At 37.9% G+C, this 13,913-nt stretch overlaps 1 long non-coding RNA gene across 2 annotated transcripts in view; it reads left to right on the top strand.

Annotated features, from left to right (window-relative positions):
• The window catches only part of LOC147361285 (uncharacterized), a 162,307-nt gene extending 151,073 nt beyond the window's left edge, over positions 1-11,234 (top strand). For both annotated transcript variants that reach the window (XR_015140013.1, XR_015140014.1), the window contains exon 3: positions 10,739-11,234. This is a non-coding gene — a long non-coding RNA (uncharacterized LOC147361285). The remainder of the gene's footprint in view (positions 1-10,738) is intronic.
• Positions 11,235-13,913: the final 2,679 nt, after the last annotated feature.

Raw genomic sequence — 13,913 nt, 5'->3', positions numbered from 1 at the left:
GATTGCTGGCAAAAATATCAATAACCTCAGATATGCAGATGATACCACCCTTATGGCAGAAAGTGAAGAGGAACTCAAAAGCCTCTTGATGAAAGTGAAAGAGCAGAGTGAAAAAGTTGGCTTCAAGCTCAACATTCAGAAGATGAAGATCATGGCATGTGGTCCCATCACTTCATGGGAAATAGATGGGGAAACAGTGGAAACAGTGTCAGACTTTATTTTTTTAGGCTCCAAAATCACTGCAGATGGTGATTGCAGCCATGAAATTAAAAGATGTTTGCTCATTGGAAGAAAAGTTATGACAAACCTAGACACTATATTTTAAAGCAGAGACATTACTTTGCCAACAAAGGTCTGTCTAGTCAAGGCTATGGTTTTCCCAGTGGTCATGTATGGAGGTGAGAGTTGGACTGTGAAGAAGGCTGAGCACCGAAGAATTGATGCTTTTGAATTGTGGTGTTGGAGAAGACTCTTGAGAGTCCCTTGGACTGCAAGGAGATCCAATCAGTCCATTCTGAAGGAGATCAGCTCTGGGATTTCTTTGGAAGGAATGATGCTAAAGCTGAAACTCCAGTACTTTGGCCACCTCATGCAAAGAGTTGACTCATTGGAAAAGACTTTGATGCTGACAGGGATTGGGGGCAGGAGAAGGGGACGACTGAGGATTAGATGGCTGGATGTCATCACTGACTTGATGGACATGGGTCTGAGTGAACTCTGGGTGTTGGTGATGGACAGGGAGGCATGGTGTGCTGCAATTCATGGGGTCGCAAAGAGTTGGACACGACTAGCGAGTGAACTGAACTGAACTGAACTGAACTGAACCTTGAAAAGAAGGCAGTGAAAGGTCCTTTCTGAGGCCAGAGCATTGAGATTTCATGACACAGTGAATTCCTGTCTGCTAAGCAGATCCCTTTTGAAGGACTGAAAGATGGATACATGACTTATCTTCATGGGGAGAGTTCTGAGGAATTTATAACTGTGAAGGAGCACAAAAATGTAACTGTATGTTCCAGCTGTGCTGGTTTGCTGGGACATTCCTTGTTGAACTTCTTGTTCTATCATCCACTGAGGTTAGCATATGTCCCTGATTATTTTTTAAGCAAAGGATTATTGTCAATGTTTGAATTAAAATAATCTGAAATAGACTCAGAAGACCTCCACATTATACTTTGACTTCTCCCATGCTTTCCTAACCATGTGTGAGATGCATGTGGAGTCAACAGGGTTCTCACTTCAATAGGCAGTCCAATGTAAAAGGCACGGAGGACATGTTTTTTTTCCCCCTAACTTTCCCCAGATGCATCAAAATCAGTATCTCCCTTTCTAGGACAACATGAACTGTGCATTCAAGCAGGAATGACTACAGTGGACTCACTTGCCCTGGATTTGTTGGAGGGAGAAGAACTCCAGGCTGTGATTCTGTTGGACACTCAGTATCCCAGCCAGCTGTTCCCTGGCCCAGGAGGCAGCTTGCATGATAGGAGATTAGTGAAGGTGGTTCTATTAATGGTTTGTTTGTTTTTTTTTTCTCACCCAGTTCACATAATTGAAGTCAAGATTTTGCAGGTTCATTCCAGTGAAAGTAAACTACCTTTTTTAAATGAATCTGCTCATCTTGTTTGTGTCTTGTTCCAAATCAATTAGAAATCTTTAAATAAAATAATTCAATGAATGGAGTTTTGAGAAAATTACAATGGTTGAAGCTTTCAAACCTGAAATTATTGACAACAAAGCTTGCAGAAAAGAAGACATTTACATTTATTTCTACACATTATACATTAAATAAGGCAAACTCAAATGGTGTGCAAGATTTCCATTTGAAGCTATAACTTATGCTATGGAAAAACTCTTGTGGGAAGAAGCTATTGTAGACCTCCTATTTTTAACTGGTAAATCAAATTGTATTCTATATAAAATGGAATAAAATGAAATCGAGAAGGTCCATGATTCCATAGCATCTAAGTCTGGCAAAACATTCAAAAGGATCATAAATAAAATTATGTTTCTTTGAAGTTTTGTTTGTAAAAAACATTTTCCTAAGAAAAGTACTCTGAAGACAGATAAAAAGTCAGTAAATTATTACTGGGGTTGAAATATTCATAAATTTCAATAAGAAGTGGCATTGACAATGGTCTTTAGTAGTAACCCTTTCCCCTCCCCTCTGCCCCCAGTTTGTGTGTTAGGCGGTATTCTCCAGTGTGACTGCATTTGGAGACAGGGCCTATCGGGAGGTAGTTAAGGTTAAATGAGATTGTAAAGTTGGGACCCGGATCCAATAATATTAAAGTCCTTAGAGGAGGAGACACCAGAGAGCTGTCTCTCTCTGTCTCCCTCTACTCTAGTCTTGCAAGCCAGCTAAACAACTCTCGTCAGAAATGGCAGAATCAGCTGGTACCTTGATCTTGGATTTCCCAGAGATAAATAAATTTCTGTCGTCTTTGTTGTTTTGGTATTGTAGCCTAAGCAAACTAAGACAGCGTTTATTTAGCAGAATTTACTTTGAGCTTGGCAGACAGCACAGTGAATGTGAAGAGGTTGTCTCCTTAAACAATTACAAAGTTTCATATATTTTAATCATGCAATTTGGAAAACAGATCTCAGGTATTTTATGAAAACAAGGAAAATTATGAGAGAATGTTAAAAAACATTATAGTATAAACAGACTAATGCATATAAATAAGTACCTAGGAAGTTTGTTTTCTTGTCCTTTTTTAACATTCAGATTGTTAAAAATGTTAAAAATTTAATATATATGGATTTATTCTATGTTCATTTTTTAAATGCCATTTTTTAAAAATAGTTTTCGCCAGAACAACTTTATAGTTCTATCAGTAAATTAAGATCATTATGTTGGTTAATTTAAAAGTATTTTAAATTATTATTTTATTTTACTTTACCACCTTTTATCACTCTCACAATTGTCCCAGATTGGGACACAAATCATATGATCATTCTTTGAGAGAATAAAATATTCAACCGGAATAAGGCATTTTCATGGCAGTTTGTAGCTGTTGTCCCTTAATTAGCTTAAATTAGATTGATAGATGATGATAAAGTGAGTTCCTCATACCTACCTGAGGCAAAGACAGTGCCATGTGATATGCAAATCTCTGGACACCCAGAAGACAATTCTTAGTATCTCTTGAAGTGAGTGAATGAGTAAAAGTTACTCAGTGGTGTCCAAGTTTTGCAAAGTAGATGGCAATATTAACTGAATTCTAGCCAGGGGAATACAGGCAGAAGTGATGTATTCCATATCAGGACTGGCTTCTAAAATGTCTTGCATCATACTCCAATATCCTTTCTTTCTTATTCTTCTGGATGAATGGGAATAATTTAATGGAGGACTTGAAGGCTCTAAAGGATGGTAAAGCCAGATAACAGGAGGACCCAGCCCCTGAATGACTGGAGGCAGACCCTCCCTGTGGACTTGTGTTGAACTGTGACAGGAGCAGTAAAGAACCATATTTGTGTTAAACCATTATAATGGCTGCAGGATTACACCACCACTAATGTTCCATCCAACTTCCTCCCACTAAAATTGACCTCAGGATCAGTTCCTCTAGCTGTTTGGCTCCCATCTTGCTTACTTCTACATCACATGGAAGCACCTTGGTTTGAAAGATATCCTAGGACTGAAGAATATCCTCACCAATAAATCAATTGACTGAAAATAATCTATATCTTTAAAGTGTATGTATGAGTAGAAATAAATTTTTCCTTTGAGGTAATCCTGTATTATGTTCTTATAATAAAAATATATTAAACACGCAAGTAATATTAATATCTACCATATACTGAGGGCTTTCCAGGTGGCACTAATGATAAAAAACCTGCATGCCAATGCAGGAAATGTAAGAGATGTGGGTTCGATCTCTGGGTTGGGAAGATCCTCTGGAGGACAATACAACAAACCACTTCAGTATTCTTGCCTAGAGAATCTCATGGACAAAGGAGCCTGGTAGGCTACAGTCCACAGGTTCCAACAGAGTCTGATGTGACTGAAACAACTTAACACCAAATACTGAAGCTTCTCAGGTGGCTCAGTGGTAAAGAATCCGCCTGCCAATGCTGGAGACTCAGATTTGATCCCTGGGTTGGGAAGATTCCCCTGGAGAAGGAAATAGCAACCCACTTCGGTATTCTCGCCTGGAAAATCCCAAGGACAGGGGAGTCTGGTGGGCTACAGTCCATGGGGTCGCAAAAGAGTTGGACACAACTTAGTGACTAAATAGCAACCAACCGTCTACTGATATATAAAGCATATGTTGATAGGCAAAACTGCTAACTACACATATAAGTAAAATCTTTGTAGCAATCACTTAAGGGGGATAATTTATTATCCCCGTTTTGCAGATGGGGACTCTGAGGCCTAAAGAACTTAGATAACTTGCTGAAGGTCACATATGTGGAAATGGTGAAGTGGGGATTTGCAAGTAGGTGTGTTCAACTCTAAAACCTGGGCTCTTAATCATTAGATTAACTATAGTGGAGACATTCACTATTAGTTCTTTGACCTCTTAACTGTCACTATGATTCATGCTTCATCATGATGATATGATTAACATTTCTACACACTCACCTCTTGTCAGACCCTGCAGACTATGCTTTATGTCTGATAGTTTATTAAGTCTTCATAGCCATCAAATGAGACAGACATCCATAGTGTATCTTGTAACCACAGTAACACTCAATAAATAGAGATCAATCTCTTTTACAGAAAACTGAAGTTGAGAGAGACTAAATGAACAGCCATAGCACCTCACGAAACCTTATTTCAAATAAAGTGCCTTGGGCACACGAAGCCTACTCTGCTTCAGTTTGTTCAGATTGCAACCCTTTTCTTCAAAAAAAAAAAAAAAAAAAAAAAGGAAAAAAAATTGGGAAGAGGGAAGTAAATTGTGTGGAACCCTGTGACCTGTAAGTCAAAGCAATCCCCAAATTAAAAAGGCATGAGAACATTTACTTTTCCTAAGTGGGATGTTTCCATTACTTTAAGAAAGAGGGGTTTTATCCCTACCCTGCCCCCAGCCCTACCACCTCCCACCCACCACTACACACATACATACCCCTTTGCGTTGCTTTTGTAAATCAACAACAGAGAGCAAAATTCCATTGAAATCAAGGTGGCAGGGTTTGGCTTCATGGGACTGATCACAGTGAGTCTTCAATTGATTCTGAGCCAGAAGGGAAAAAGCAGCAGACATGAGGATCAAGAGATTGTAGCTATATAGTCTGGCTCCACTACCAAAAATGATGGAAAAAAAAAAAAAAAAAGAAGCAGAAAAACAAAACCCGAGACAGAAGGTAGGAGGAGACAAGGGGCAGTTCCAACTTTCAGCGAGCCGGCTGGGTTCTACTTCCTTTTGATTGTCCAGGAAAGCTAAGAAAAGTAAAAACAGGGCTGGGAGTGCGTGAAAGCAGCCCCGTGGAAATGGCGTGTGAAACAATTGGGCTGTGGGTCAATTGTGAAGGGCGTTAATGTGCGAGACCCCGATAAAGAGCTTTGCACAAATGGTCACAAAGCATTTCACATTTAAATACGGATCCCAGTTTGTTCTGCACAACAGTATAAATATAACTAAGGTAGGGTGGAGAATGAGATTTGGAAATCAGCCGATTTCAAGGAAGCCAACACAAACACTCCAACGAATGCAGAGTTTTGCACAGGCTTTTGTGCTTGTTACTAGTGTTGGCATAAACTCATAAAAACAGAAAAGGCCATGAGACATAGTGGTTGAGATATTGTGTGCCCGGGTGGTAATCAAGTACATTGTTTATCTGAAAACAGCCTTCTTGTTATGTATGTGGCCTTTCTTGGAAGGTGATGGTCATGTTTGATTTTGTTTCAGGGTAGTCATGACAACTTAGAAAAGTATATAACATCTCAAGAGGTTTTCTATCTCTTTTCAGTGGCTATCTCCTTATGAGATAGGTCTGGGGGTAAAAGTCCCCTTGCTGGCTTTTTCAATTGGGGTTTTAATAGAAAGGAATATATTTTAGCTTATTTAGCAAATTCATACTGCATGAAAGGATATTTTGTAATAGGCTAAGCAGGCCATATAAAATTAAGTAAAGCTGGATCTGGGGCCTAAAAATATTTGGCAGAAATCCCTGGTAAGCCACATTTGAACATTTTTAATATATATTATGAGGCAGAAAAGAGTAATTATCTTCTATTGAAGTTCCCAAGTAAGAGAAATGTATTTGTAGAGCCCTTTCAAAGAAAACTGTCTGTATTGCAAAATTGGTATACTTGAAATGATGTCCACTCTCCTCTGGTTTATGGCTTGTGGCTTGTGGAAAAGAAGCAGAAACAACCCAGACATTACTCCACTATATTGTGAGACTGCTACCTTGAGCAAGGTGTTTTGCCAAGGACCTTGAAACACTTGGCTAAGAAGTTTCCAGAACAAAGACTCTTTAGCCCTAAGGGTGTGATACCATGGAGGGTTTGGGAACAAAAACTACCGTGACTATCTCTCTATTTTATTTCTACTCTTGGTCCTTGATTTGGAATCAATTGGTCTCTCCTTCCTCTATTTCTTTCTCCAGGGAGGGTTGCCTTTCATTGGAAGCAGTCATATGTGTCCAGAGCATTGCATTTCTGAGATCATCCTCTGTTTTAGTTGAGATTGCTCAAACACAGACCGTCAGAAAAGAATTTTGGTCTAAGTAGATTATTTGGGAGTGGATCCCAGAAAGCACACAGAGGGAGCCCAGAGAGTGAGAGAGGAAAGGGAAGAAAGCCAATAAAGGATGTGAGGAACAAAACACCTCTGTAGGGCCCCATCCTGCTGGGGACCCTCTGGATTGCTGTGAAAAACACAGCTGAAAATTGTCCCTTGAAGGATGTAGCATCTGGGGCATGTATCCACCAACTCTGGCCCCTCTTGGGTTGAGGGTTGATCCTGAGTGGTTACCTTCCTTCTGAGACTTTCTAGCTTAGGTTGATAAAGTCAGAGAATGGCCTTGGGCAGAGAGAGATGAGGAGAACTGAGCCCTTCTGCATGGGAACTCTTTGCAGGCTCTCTTGAGGGTGAGCCAGGAGAATTTAGTGGAAACCTGAGAGCATCACTCTAGCCACCCACTCTGCCAATTAGGCTTCTTGCAAGGAAAACACTCTGCTTTGTTGAGTGCCCCACTGTGCTTTTTTCCCCCTTAGTGTATGTAAATCTTCCTAGTCTTTTGCAGTAAATGGGCATCTATGGCTTTTAATATCCTTCAGTTTGGTTCAGTCACTCAGTTGTGTCCGATTCCTTGCAACCCAATGGACTGTAGCACTCCAGGCCTCCCTATCCATTGCCAACTCCTGGATTTTACTCAAGCTATGTCCATTGAGTTGGTGATGCCATCCAACTATCTTATCCTCTGACGTCCCCTTTTCCTCCTGCCTTCAATCTTTCCCAGCATTAGGCTCTTTTCCAATGAGTCAGTTCTTCGTATCAGGTGGCCAAAGTATTGGAGTTTCAGCTTTACCATTAGTCCTTCCAATGAACACCCAGGACTGATCTCCTTTAGGATGGACTGGTTGGATCTCCTTGCAGTCCAAGGGACTCTCAAGAGTCTTCTCCAACACCACAGTTCAAAAGCATCAACTCTTTGGCACTCAGCTTTCTTCATTGTCCAACTCTCACACCCATACATGACCACTGGAAGAACAATAGCCTTGACTAGATGGACCTTTGTTGGCAAAGTAATGTCTCTGCTTTTGAATATGCTGTCTAGGTTGGTCATAGTTTTTCTTCCAAGGAGCAAGTGCCTTTTACTTTCATGGCTGCAGTCACTATCTACAGTCATTTTGGAACCCAGAAAAATAAAGTCTGACACTGTTTCCACTGTTTCCCCATCTATTTGCCATGAAGTGATGGGACCAGATGCCATGATCTTAGTTTTCTGAATGTTGAGTTTTAAGCCAACTTTTTCGCTCTCCTCTTTTACTTTTATCAAGAGGCTCTTTAGTTCTTCACTTTCTGCCATAAGGGTGGTGTCATCTGCATATCTGAGGTTGTTGATATTTCTCCCAGCAATCTTGATTCCAGTTTGTGCTTCATCCAGTGTTTCTTATGATGTACTTTGCATATAAGTTAAATAAGCAGGGTGACAATATACAGCCTTGACGTACTCCTTTTCCTATTTGGAACCAGTTCCACGTTGGAACCAGTTCTGTTGTTCCATGTCCAGTTCTAACTGTTGCTTCCTGACCTGCATATAGGTTTCTCAAGAGGCTGGTCAGGTGGTCTGGTATTCCCATCTCTTTAAGAATTTTCCACAGTTTGTTGTGGTCCACACAGTCAAAGACTCTGGCATAGTCAATAAAGCAGAAGTAGATATTTTTCTGGAACTCTCTTGCTTTTTTGATGATCCAACGGATGTTGGCAATCTGATCTCTGGTTCCTCTGCCTTTTCTAAATCCAGCTTGAACATCTGGAAGTTCATGGTTCATGTACTGTTGAAGCCTGGCTTGGAGAATTTTGAGCATTATTTTGCTAGCTTGTGAGATGAGTGCAATTGTGCAGTACTTTGAGCATTCTTTGGCATTGCTTTACTTTGGGATTGGAATGAAAACTGACCATTTCCAGTCCTGTGGCCACTGCTGAGTTTTCCAAATTTGCTGGCATATTGAGTGCAGCACTTTAACAGCATCATCTTTAGGATTTTAAATAGCTCAACTGTAAATAGCATTTAATATCCTTAAAATTATCAAATAGTATTTAATATCAAATAATGTTTGATATAGCTATTAATATCAAATAACATTTAATATCCTTAAATGTTTAAAGTAATAATTCTAGAATTTATCATTTATTGAATGTCTCACCTATGTCAAATCCATTGACTTATTAAATTCAGTCCTTATTTTATGACATATACAAAAATTAACTCAAATTAGGATCTAGACTATATAGGATCTATAAAAGCTAAAAATTTAAAACTTCTAGAAGAAATGGAGGACAATCCCATGACCTTGGGATAAACAAGTGTTTCTTAGACATGACCCCAAAGCATTACTTTTAAAAGGAAAAAAAAGGATTAAATGTATGTGATCAAATTTAAAACTACTCTAGAAAAGATATCATTAAGAAAATGCTTGCTGCTACTGCTGCTGCTGCTAAGTCACTTCAATCGTGTCCGACTCTGTGTGACCCCATAGACAGCAGCCCACCAGGCTCGCCCGTCCCTGGGATTCTCCAGGCAAGAACACTGGAGTGGGTTGCCATTTCCTTCTCCAATGCATGAAAGTGAAAATTCAAAGTGAAGTCGTTTAGTCGTGTCCGACTCTTAGTGACCCCATGGACTGCAGCCCACCAGGCTCTTCTGTCCATGAGATTTTCCAGGCAAGAGTACTGGAGTGGGGTGCCGTTGCCTTCTCCAAAGAAAATGCTTAGGCTAAGTTTATTCCTAGGTATTTTATTCTTTTTGAAGTTATTTTAAACAAGACTTTTTTTTTTTGCTTTCCCTTTCTTATTGTTCATTATTAGCGTATAGAGAAGCAACAGATTTATGTGTATAAGCTTGTATCTTTCAGGCTTACTTAATTCATTTCTTAGTTTTAATAGCTTTTTGATGGAGATTTTAGAGTTTTCTGTATATAGTATCATGTCATTTGCAAATAGTGACAGTTTTACTCCTTCCTTTCCAATTTGGATGCGTTTGATTTCTTTTTCTTGTCTGAATGCTATTGCTAGGACTTTCAATACTATGTTAAACCAAAGAAATGAAAGGTCTATACTCTGTTATACACTGTAAAACATTGACAAAAGATGTTGAAGATAATACAAAGAAATGGAAAGATATCCCATGTTCATGAATTTAAAGAGTATTGTTAAAATGTCCATACTACCCAAAGCAATCTACTGGTTTAATGCAATCAAAATACCCATGACATCCTTCACAGAACTAGAACAAATAATTCTAAAATTTCTATGGAACCACAAAAGACCGTAAACAGCTAGAGTGATCTTGATGGGAAAAAAACAATGCTGAAGATATTATGCTTCCTGATTTCAGCCTATATTATAGAGCTACAGTAATCTAGACAGTATGGTACTGACACAAAAACAGACACAGAGATCATTGGAACACAGTAGAGAGCTCAGAAATAGACCCATATACCTATAATTAATTGATCTGTGAGTAGAAGGCAAAAATATGCAATGAGGAAAAGATAGTCTCTTCATGGTGCCGGGAAAACTGAGCAGTTACATGTAAATTAATGAAATTAGAACATTTTCTTACACCATATAAAAAAAAAAAAACTCAAAATGAATTAAAGGCCTAAATGTAAGGCTGGAAACCATTATTTCCAAAAGAAAACACTGACAGCACTTTGTTTGCCATAAGCCTTAGCAATATTTTTTTGGAGTTTGTCACTTCAGGCAAAGGAAATTATTTGCAGTAAATATGACTGATGAATTTTTTTCTAAAATATACAAGTAGTTATTACAATTAAATAGGAAGAAGACAGACAAATCAATACAACAACAAGCAAGACTGGAATAGACAGTTCATTATAGTACTTGTGAGAATGGGCAACGTTATGGACTGAATGTTTGTAGTCGCTCCAAACTTTGTACTTTGAAGTCCTAATGCCCAATGTGATGGCTATTGGAAATGAAACACTTGGGAGGTAATATGGTTAGTGAGGTCGTGAGGGTAAGACTCTGGTCTGCTGAGGTCAGTGCCTTTATCAGAAGACATGTTGGGGAACATCCTGTCTCTCTCCCTCTCCCAGCCCTGGTCCTCTCCACTGTAAGAACACCGTGAGAAGATGGCTGTTTACAAGCCAAGAAGAGAGTCCTCACCAGAACCCAACCAGACTGGTACCTTTATCTCAGACTTTCAGCCTCCAGAATGGTGAGAAATTAAGTATTTGTTGTTTAAGTCACCCAATCCATGGTTTTGTTATGACAACTTGAGCTGACTAATAAGCCACTGAACCCACGAAAAGATGGTCAGCATTATTAGTCATGAAGCAAATGTGAATTAAAAACATGATTTATGACTACATACCCACCAGAATGATAAATTTAAAGTATTGACAATCTCAACTGTTGTCAAGACTATGGAGAAACTGGATATCTCATACATTGTTGGTGTGAGTATATATTTGACAACCACTTAGGAAAACAACTTAACCATTTCTTATCAAGTTAAATATCTATTCTACAAACTTGAAATTTGTCTCCTGGATATTTCTACAAGAAAAATAAAAATTTATGTCCACCAAAGCCTTTTACATGCTTATGGCAAATTTATTTGTAATAGTCAAATGCTGGAGACAAGCCAGAAGAATGGATAAATTGTGGTATCTTTGAACAATGGAATATGTTAGCTTTTGAACAATGGAATACAACTCAGCAAAAAAATAAAATAAAATTCTGATATATGCACAACATGGATAAATACTGAGTAAAGTGTGCCAGACAGAAAATAGCATACCCTATAAATTTCATTTAATTGAATTTTTTGAGTAGTTACAAGTAGTCTACAGTTATAGACATCAGATCAGTATTTGTTTGGGTCAGGAGTAGACTGCCTACACAGGAGCATGAGGGAATTTTCCATGTGATGGACATGTTTTAGAGCTTGATTGGGGTGGATTGTTACACAGATGTATTACATTTATCAAAATTCAGATTTACTCTAGACTTAAGATATGTGCAATTTATTTAGTTTATATAAATTGCCCTTCAGTAAGGTAGATAAAACAAAAACAAAGTCTGTATTATGGGTATTTGTTGTATTATTCTTTGTATTTTTCTATATTTTTTAAGAAGAATAAGTTTTCTACCAAAAGGTGACCAAATGGAAAATTCTGAGGCTACCGCCATGCACCATTTTTGTTTGTTGTTGTTCAGTTGCCCAGTTGTGTCTGACTCTCTGTGGCCCCATGGACTGCAGGACGCCCGTCCTCCTTGTCCCTCACCGTTTCCTGTAGTTTGCCCAGGTTCATGTTCACTGCATTGGCGATGCCATCCAGCCATCTCATCCTCTGACACCTTCTTCTTCTGCTGTCAGTCTTTCCCAGCATCAGGGACTTTTCCAATGAGCCGTCTGTTCATATCAGATGACCAGAATACTGGAGCTTCAGAATAACATTTCTTATTACTTATATTCTATCTCCATTCCTGTTGCTTTAGGAAATTATCGTGTTTAAGGGAAGCTAATACACAATTAATTCCTTTTATAGGACATTTGTTTCTTAATTTAGACATCTTTGAGCACATTAGTCTTGTTTTTTTTAAATTGTAGAGTCATTGCTTCACAATATTGTGCCAGTTTTCGTTGCACAACAATGTAAATCAGCTATATACATACATATACATATACACATACACACATATACACATACACATACATATACATACACATACACACACATACACATACACACACACACATAACATATACACATACACACATATACACATACACATACACATACATATACACACATATACACACACATACACATACACGTACATATACATATACACATACACACATATACATATACACATACGCATACATATATACATACACACATATACATATACACATACATATACACATACACATACATATACACATACACATACATATACACATACACATACATATACACATACACATATATATACACATACACATACACACATATACACATACACATACATATACATATACATATACACACATATACACATACACATACACATACATATACACACATATACACATACACATACATATACACATACACATACATATACATATACACATACACACATATACACATACACATACATATACACATACACATACATATACACACATATACACATACACATACACATACATATACATATACACACATATACACATACACATACATATACACACACATACATATACACATACACACATATACACATACACATACATATACACATACACATACACACATATACACATACACATACATATACATATACACATACACACATATACATATACACATACACATACATATACACATACATATACACATACACATACACACATATACACATACACATACACACACATAACATATACACATACACACATATACACATACACATACACACATATACACATACACATACATATACATATACACATACACACACATACATATACACATACACATACACACATATACACATACACATATATATACATATACACATACACACATATACATATACACATACACATACATATACACATACACATACATATATACACATACACATACACATACATATACACCCCTCCCTTTTGAACATCTGTCCTGCCACCACTCCCAACTCCTCCTCTGAATTATCACAGAGCACTGAACTGAGCTCCCTGTGATGTATAACAGCTTCCCAGTAGCTACCTATTTTACACTTGGTAGTGTATATATATATACAATCCTACCCTCCCAATTCATCCCACCCTCTCCTACCCCCAAATTCATTCTTGTACAATTTTGTACCCAGTACAAAATTCATTCATCATAAAGAATTCTTGACAGTTTTTTAAATCATTCATTGCCTTTGAATTTGGATACATCATAGACTTCTTTATTGTTTGGTTATATGGAGCTTTTTGACTTTCAGACTTCATGGATTTATATAGTTGCAGATTGTCTCAGAAGTTTTTCTGAGATGCATCTAAGAACACAGGATAGTTGTATGTGTGCACTTTGGGATAATTTTTTTCCTTCTTCCCTTGATAAAGATATTTGAAATATTTAATTAGGTCCTGGCATGAATTCTTATTAATACCATACTCAAGGGGAAACATGGCTGGGATTGGCAGTTTTTTATCCAGCTCAAATTACAGGACTCAGGTTTTCTTCCATCAAAGATAGAACATGG

The sequence above is a fragment of the Bos grunniens genome, chromosome 13, assembly GCF_055505025.1.
Source record: "Bos grunniens cultivar Pamir isolate PY7600 chromosome 13, Bosgru_T2T1.0, whole genome shotgun sequence".
NCBI classification, from domain to species: domain Eukaryota; kingdom Metazoa; phylum Chordata; class Mammalia; order Artiodactyla; family Bovidae; genus Bos; species Bos grunniens.
The sequence above is the reverse complement of the archived record's forward strand: the minus strand, read 5'-3'. Positions and strand labels throughout refer to the sequence as shown.